This window comes from Gorilla gorilla, chromosome 8 (genome assembly GCF_029281585.2).
Source record: "Gorilla gorilla gorilla isolate KB3781 chromosome 8, NHGRI_mGorGor1-v2.1_pri, whole genome shotgun sequence".
NCBI classification, from domain to species: Eukaryota; Metazoa; Chordata; class Mammalia; order Primates; family Hominidae; genus Gorilla; species Gorilla gorilla.
The window spans coordinates 117,732,212-117,741,050 of NC_073232.2; the positions used below are offsets into that span (position 1 = coordinate 117,732,212).

Consider the following 8,839-nt stretch of genomic DNA (forward strand, 5'->3'; position numbering starts at 1 on the left):
TCTCAGGATCAGCGCAGTTTCCAGGGAAGCCCCAATCATGTAAACAGTGTGAAGTGTTGTCACCTGAAGTTCACCAGAGTTGAGGTTCTGGGCAATTCTAGTGAAATTGGCGTGACTTTTTTTCTTTGCATGCTTACCAGGCAATATCCTCCTTTATTCTCCCTTCCACCAAAAAGGAAAAAGAAAAACATTACAGAAACTTTCTCCAAACCAGAGTTTTTACTCCGTTATTATCCAAATGGATTCTCAGCTGGCACTGGAATGGGAGCTTCTGGAACTCCCTGACTCGTTTTGGGAAGCTGTTGATTGGCCCACAGTGGGTTCCTGAGCAGGGATCTGGAATAGACAAAGAGATGAGAGAATAGAAAATATTGGCTGTCTGTGTGTACTCTCTGCATACACTGCATATGGAATATTAGTTAAAGAACGTCTGTCCTGTTTTAACTATATATATTTCAAAAGGCATCCTTCCTTTCTGATTTCCTGTTTCAGTCATTTAAACACTATTTTTGGCATCCTGCACACTCTGCTTTACTTTTGTTATTTATAAAATATGGGAGAAGGGAGTAGGTAACACCATTCTGTGCAAATAATAGTAAATATTCTGTTCACTGAATCTTTGAGTGATACATTGATAAACTATTACATTACTCTTCAGTCACTGGCAAATGATTATTGGATTTCCACCAGTTACAATGTTTTTTTAGAAAATACAGTGCTAAGCACAACATTCAATTTTACATGCATTTAGGATGAAAAATAAATGGCCATGGGAGAAGGAGCCTGAGACATGAAAAGGAACATGCTTTTGGGGGATAAATTCCATTCATCCTCATTGACACTATTGTTATTTTTAAATTTCTTTTAATTTAATTTTAAGTTCTGGGATACATGTGCAGGACATGCAGGTTTGTTACATAGGTAAATGTGTGCCATGGTGGTTTGCTGTAGCTATCAACCCATCGCCTAGGTGTTAAGCCCCACATGCATTAGCTATTTATCCTGATGCTCTCCCTCTCCCAACCCTCTGCCACCGACAGGCCCCACTGTGTGTTGTTCCCCTCCCTGTGTCCATGCGTTCTCATTGTTCAACTCCCTCTTATAAGTAAGAACATGTGGTATTTGGTTTTCTGTTCCTGTGTTAGTTTGCTGAGGATAATGGCTTCCAGCTCCATTCATGTCCCTGAATTGCAGCACTATTCACAATAGCAAAGACATGGACTCAACCCAAATGCCCATCAATGATAGACTGGATAAAGAAAATGTGGTACGTTATACACCATGGAATACCATGCAGCCATAAAAAAGGACACTATTGTTTTTTGTCCTATGAAGCTTCTTACTGCTTTGGCAAACTGGCCACATTTTCTATGTATGGCTACCACACCATCCTAAAGGTCTTTTTACAACTTTCACTTCTAACTTGATTCCTCCATGTGGCTTAATCTTTTCAAAAGTACCATGTACCTTTCTAATTACTGTTCTTCAATAACACCACTGCCCACAATTCAGCTTTACCTGTATGTCTCCATGCCCTACTTTGACTCTTTGATCCCTTTCAGATAGAGGCCTCTTCTTTGCTCACCATCTGCAACCCACCAGCAATAAAGTGCTATGGGATAGAAAAGAATTCAGAAGGAACCTTCCTGTTCTCAATAGCTTAAAATATACGATGTAAGTATATAATACATAGTCAGACAAAACAGAATAAATGAGTTTATGCCAAGCCTTCATTCCTGAATATGCATCACCGAGCTCTATATAGTACCAAGAGATGCTGTATTTCAAAAATTTCATGGTCAAATGCATTTTGGAAATGCTATATTATTATATTCCACTTTTATGAGATTCAGAGTTTACATCAGTATATTAAAAGACCTGAGAAACTCTGTCTCACAAACACCAATTTAACTTGCTGAGTGCCAATATTGTCCCAGATTATCTGACTTGACTATTTCTTTGCTATTGCTAGTCATGGGGCATTGTACCAGCCTTTCCTGAATTCCATAAATCCATCCCAATACCTGTAAAAGTCCCTGTTAGATTCTGTTCAATCACCCTTTTAGCCTATCATTAGTTTCCTGCCCATCCTGTACACTTTGGGACCATTCTCCCATGACACCAACAACCATAAAGACTCATGCTTCTTTCCCATGCTGGTCTCCAAGGCTGGAAAGGCATTTTATCCATTTTCTAGCTATAGACATCATGTTAACTATTCAGGGCCCATCCCAATTGTTCTTCTTTTTCCTTTCAGTTTTTCTACTTCCAAAAATCAGAAGTATTCCTTATTCTGGGTTCCCACTTATATTAATCAAACTACTCTCATGCTTTGTCCCACTGGCCCTATCCTCTACACCAGTGGTCCCCAACCCCTGGGCCATGGACTGGTACTGATCCATGCCCTGTTAGGATCTGGACCGCACAGCAGGAGGTGAGTGGCAGGCAAGCAAGTGAAGCTTCATCTGCATTTACAGCTGCTCTCCATCACTCACATTACTGCCTGAGCTCCACCTCCTGTCAGATCAGTGACAGCATTAGATTCTCATAAGAGTTCAAACTCTATTGTGAACTGTGGATACGAAGGATCTAGACTGCATGCTCCTTATGAGAATCTAATGCCTGATGATTTGTCACTGTTTCCCATCACCCCCAGATGGGACTGTTTAATTGCAAGAAAACAAGCTCAGGGCTCCCACTGATTCTACATTATGGTGAGTTGTATAATTATTTCATTATATAAAATGTAATAATAATAGAAATAAAGTGCACAAAAAATGTAATGCACTTGAATCATCCCCAAACTATCCTCCCCACCCCTAGTCCATGGAAAAAAATGTCTTCCACGAAACTGGTCCCTAGTGTCAAAAGGGTTGGCAACCACTGCGCCACACCATTGAACACGATGTATTTTAGTTAGCAAGTTCTCTTTATGGGTTTTTTGAATTGAATTGAAGGTGAGGCATTGCATGTAGCTGATAAAAGAAAATAAAAGATTAGTTGTGTCTTTTGGGATTTAACAACATTCTCCAATCCCCACTGCGTGGTTCATGTTTCTAGTAAAGTGTTTGATCAAAAGTAAAAATCCAAACTGTCACTTAAGTGCTTTAGAAAGAGCAAATATATTATTCCTCTTCACTATATTGTTATTAGAGCAAGCTCACTACAGGCCAACAAGAGATGGGTCTCAGGAAACTATCAGAGCTCCACTATATAAACATAGCATGCTTTGGATAACTAATCCTCCATCATTCCAGAGTAGTCCTTTCCAGTCCATCTGATGATGTTGAGTATATTCAGATCCTTTCTTCTCCAAGTAGGGTGTGGATCATCACATAGGACTAGACACTCAGATTACTCATCCATAGCAGTCACATTGATGGTTTAGGAATCATTGTGTTATTCAAACAGGCCTATAAGAATCCTATGAAATACACTGCAAAACAATTGAGAGAGACAACCTTTTGCTTTAGGATTTGTAAGCTATCAAGTTGATAACCTTCATTTTAGTTAAGATAGAATATGTTTTTGTTATAATAACAAAATCCCCAAATCACTAGAGATTAACATCACAAGATTTATTTCTGTATTTCTCTCTTACACAAAGTTCAGCATAGTTCTAAGAAGTTCACCACATGGTGACTTATGTGTCCAGCCTGATTAAAATTATCATCAAGGACCTGTACCATTGGGGGCACATGGCCTCTTTTGTCAATATTGCAGGTAGAACAATTCTGGGTCAATGTTGTAGATAAAATAATATTGGGCATGGGGGACTTCAAGCATGAACTTTTCACTGCATCAGCCTGAGAGTGACATGGGTCACTTCCTTCTGCAGTGCACTGTCTAGAACTAATGACACAGCCCACTGAACTGCAAGTAAAAGGAAGGTGTGTATTACTGTCTCTGTCACAGCTCCTAACTTTTCACAATCATCCCATATCCATGTGGAAATAGCCTAACAATGAAGCCAAGTAGCAGCTAGTAAAGTCAAGAGTTGTTGATGAAAATTTCTGATGGAAAGAGTCAAGCCCAGACCCAGCTATACAGAAACTATGCCACAGGGCTCCCACAGGCATCCAAAAAAGCAGAAAAAAATGCTTATGTATTTGTATGTGTGTGTTTGTGTGTGAGCATGTGTATGTATGTCATACACACCAAGCCTAAGAAATAAACGTGCACCCTAATGCATATGAAGTATGGAAAAAAAAGAAATTTGGACCCAGAAATTCAAATTTAAAAACTGTCACAGAATTATTGCTGCTGTTGTAGAAACATCTCTACAAGTAGCTTTCTGTTCTCTGCTCCATGGTTAAATAAGTAAGCTAGGCAGAAGGAGAAGTAGACTTTTATAGCTAATTAGAAATTAGGAAAGCAATGCCAGATATACCATTTATTTAAGCTTACAAATCTTCAAGGAGGACAATTGGCTGTGGCTTATTGAGACATATGACAAACCACCAAAAGGAGTTATAGGTGACAAGCTGCTCTCTAACTTTGAAATCAGCTTATAAATGTTTAATTGCCTTTAGGGTAAATTATAAAAGGAGTTTCTAATGTTTAAGTTCTAATAATAACAATAGTTTGCCTTCGCTGAGTGCCTACTATATGTCCCAGACATGGTACTAAGTGCTTTGCTTAAGTTATCTCTGTTAAATCTTACAACAACCCAGTAAGCTTGCTAATAATATTATTGTACTATACAAATCAGAATATGGAGGCATAGAGAAGATAAATAATTTGGAAAAGACCGATGAGGAATTATGAATTGACTGATACAAATTAAGTATTTGAATGTAAAAGTAAATTATACCTAAGTGTTTGTATTTTTAAAGTTTTGCTTAATTGTTTACCATGTGTTACAAATGGCATCTGGTACAATAACTTTTGAAAAAAGTCATGTACTATGTTTGCATTTTTAAACAAAGCATTCTATTTTTGAAATAAGAAAAGCCCTGAAGGAAACTGCTTCTTTCTTCCTCAGATCTTTCTAGAGCTGAAGTCTCATAATGTATTGTAATGGTGAGCAAAATACCAAGAAAGGAAGTAAATAGTGTTGCCTGCTAACATTTACAAATCTGAATAGAAGATGATAGGGCCCCATGAGTATTAAGCTCACTTTGGTAGAATTTCCTTGGCATGATGTCATACACAAGGTCTTTTTTATTAAATAATCTGAATTTGATTTCTTCCCAACCTATAACTAGCTGCAAGACCTTCGCCAAATTACTTAACATTTACAAATCTCAGTTTTCTCATCTGTGAAACAGAAATCATAGTAATACTGAAAGCATCTATCTTTCTGGCTTATCATAAGTATGGAAGAAAATTATCAATGTAAAAAGATGTCTCATCTTGCCTGGCATATTATGGGAACTTATAAAATGTTGGCTATCATCACCCTTACCACCACTACCATCATCATCATCATCATCGTCATCACTCTAATAATCAGAATTGGCACCAGTCATAACTCTTTATCACTCAAGCACACTGAAGCAACTAACTTGGACCAATTATCATATTGTTGATTATCTGTTTTAATTTCTGGAGGATGGCTAAATTTTGATTCATTTTGTTGTCAGCTTTTTGTTAGGTGTCCCTCCCCCAATTATGTATTTAGGGACTGAAAAAACAGTGATCCAAAATTAAAACATTTATGCTAATAGGATATAATTGCAACTTAACAGGTAGGAATTCGTGCTTTTGGAGATATAAGCACAAGATAATTTGAACATTTGGTTCGCAGTGTGGACACTGCTGTTGTGTTGAGTAAAGCATCAACGAACACAAATAATGTGAGGGGAAAAGGCTCACGATATTTTCCATAAACAAAATGGCATTTAATGTTGTTTACAGGTATGCTTGAAATTTCAACTAATACAACTACAAATGTACTTGTTTAAAAGTCAGGCAATTAAACACAAGCAAGAAAAAGAATGAAAACTTAGCAGTTATAAAGTAAACCAAGCAGCCAAGAATTTCTAGGCATAAAATCCACGTAGATGTTAGTAAATGATTTTTTTTTTTTGGTGATATCTTGTGTGACAGCATCCGTCTCTTCATCCTATCTGTGAGATTAGATTAGGTTTCTTTGACCATTTCCTTTATTTCTTCACATCTTTCCCTTTTTTACCAAGGTGGAACAAATCACAGTGCTGAGGAATCTCAGAGGCAAACACACACACACACACACACACACACACACACACGCACACACATACATGCCCTTTGCTCTTCTTTAAACCTCTCCTACTTGTTTCCTGTTATCTCAGTGTTATAAATAAAAAAGAATAAAATAAAAATAAACCATCCTCACCTTCCTCAAAGATCATGGCATGGTGGAACTTAGAAAGCACGTATTATGGTCAGAATGTGGAGTTTGGGCTTGGTGACGTATAAAAGCTAGAGAGACAAGGAAAGCACTGGGAGGCTTAAATGGTGCTCTAGACAGATCACACATACATTCTAGAAAGATCATTTTAGCTAAACTATGGACACGAATTTGAAGGATATGAAATAAGATTAGCAATGGGGGACAAATTAAGAGGCTGTTGCAGTAATTCAGGTAAGACATATGGTGGCCTGTACTAGGGTAATAAAAATAAGGAGATATATATGGATTCAAGAAACAATAAGACAGTGAGATCAACAGAACTTAGTGATTTCTGGTGTGTGTGTGTGTGTGTGTGTGTGTGTGTGTGTGCATGTGTGTGTGTGTGTGTGGTTTTGTTGATGGAGAAGAATAAGAATTCAAGGACTCTATCCAGCTTACTGGCTTGAGAAAATGAGTGGATCTATTCATAAAGACAAGGATCCTGGGGGAAGTGTACATTTATGAAGAAGGAGGTGGAATTTGGAAGAAATCTTTCATTAGCATGGAGGAAAGGAACTCATCAAAATTAATGAGAAGGAACAATCAAAGAGACAGGAGGTAAAGCAGAAAAAGTTATTGTCTAATAAGTTTTTAGTCATCTAGGGAAGCATGTGTTTGAAGAAAGAGAATTGTATGTGAGTGTACACATTGGGGAGCAAGGGTTACAAAGCACACATTTATTTGCTGAGAAGTAAACAGAGTCTGAGGAAGCAGAGAGAGTAAGTACAAATGTCTTTCCTCTCTAACGCTAAAGTACCATGTCACAAACAAGAGATGCCTATCACTGAGTCAGAGCAGAGTACCTGTCTTCCCAACAAAATTAAAATAGGGAGAGAAAAGAAAAGAACTCAAACAACTCTTAGAAGAGAGATAAATTTAGGAGAGGATTGTTTAAACCTAGGATCAAGGTTCCTGTTATTCATTAGTGGCGGATGCCTATATACTCAATACGTGAGAGTGAAAGAAAGAGGAAGGGAGGAGAACAGTTCCCAGGACTGAGAAGCTCAGTTGCAGGTTTCCATGGAAATATTTTTAGCCAAATGGCTGGTCACTCTGCTCACACACTGGTATTGTGTTTCCAGTGGCAAAATAATGCCACCTGGTGTGCTGCTTTAGGTGTTCAGCATCTGAAACCATTTGGAAAGTTAGGGAAAGCCAGAGATGGATGATGTTCTAGAGAAGTCTGCCATTGTTCGTAAAAGCATACAATTGACTGATAGTAATGATAATGTGATAATAATAATAATATTAATATGATACTAATATGATACTACTACTAATAATATGATACTCATATGTGTGCTAATGATAATGTGATGATATTATTAATATGATACTAATACTATGATACTACTACTAATAATAATATGATACTCATATACCTGCTAATAAATTGTAATGATCATATTTATTAAGTGCATTAGTGTAGTGAGACTATGTGCTAAGGATTTTTACAAACATTAGTACCCAGTGCACATGACCACCCAATGAAGTGGTTATTATTATTAGCCATTTTACACATGAGAAGGTAAGACTCAGGTTCTGAGATATTCGGGGACTTACCTGAGCCCACACATCTGATACATGGTAACATGAGAAAGGGAGTCAAGTTCATGCTGCCTTTTCACTTTGACATGGGAAGAACTTGATTATGATGATAAAAACACTATGAGGTCAGGTGCAGTGGCTCACACTTGTAATCCCAGCACTTTAGGAGGCCTAGGTGGGCAGATCACTTAAGCCCAGGAGTTCAAGACCAGCCTGGGCAACATAGAAAACACACACACACACACACACACACACACACACACACACACACACACACACTATGAGATAACTCAAATGGATAGAACAGACAGTGTGCTAAGTGCTTTGTGGTCATTCTTTTATTTAACCCTCTCAACAGCCTTATGAGGCAGTCACTGTGGCACATCCATATTACAAACCTAGACTCAGTGAGGTTGAGTAACTTTTCTGATTTTACAGAGGTAATGTGCTTCAGAGCTGGGATTTTACCCAAGTTCTCTGATACCAGACCCTGTACACTAAGCCATCTCTCTGTTGCTTATTAGCCTGCGATACATATGAATTAAAGATGTGTGGGTCCTGAATTGGACAGAGGCAAAGTGTAGCACTAATGAAAACAAAACTGATTCGGGCCTTCCTTTTGCTGTCTCTTGAAGGTGACCTACATTTGGTGAATTTGTTAATCTGCATAAGAGAAATAAAGTGTGGCTATATCTGGTGTGAGTACCTACAATGCGCTATGTATGCATAGTGCTAGAATGTATCTACTTTTTAGTTTAAGAGAAAGAGTTGGACAGCTCCTGGGGGAAGTGGGGAGATTATACTCCTAGACACAGATTCGAAACAACTTTTTCAGCTGAAGGATGTTTTGGAATAAACCTAGCATCCAAACAAGAGGTGGGTAAATAATGTCTGGCTCAGGGTTTGATTCTAGAA

General features: G+C 37.9%; 1 long non-coding RNA gene across 1 annotated transcript; it reads right to left on the bottom strand.

Annotated features, from left to right (window-relative positions):
- Positions 1–222: 222 nt before the first annotated feature.
- On the bottom strand, positions 223–7,980 carry LOC134759182 (uncharacterized). The gene is made up of 3 exons (XR_010135122.1): positions 7,940–7,980; positions 1,519–1,612; positions 223–336 (listed from the first exon to the last, which is right to left on the bottom strand). It is a non-coding gene; the product is annotated as an uncharacterized lncRNA (long non-coding RNA).
- Positions 7,981–8,839: the final 859 nt, after the last annotated feature.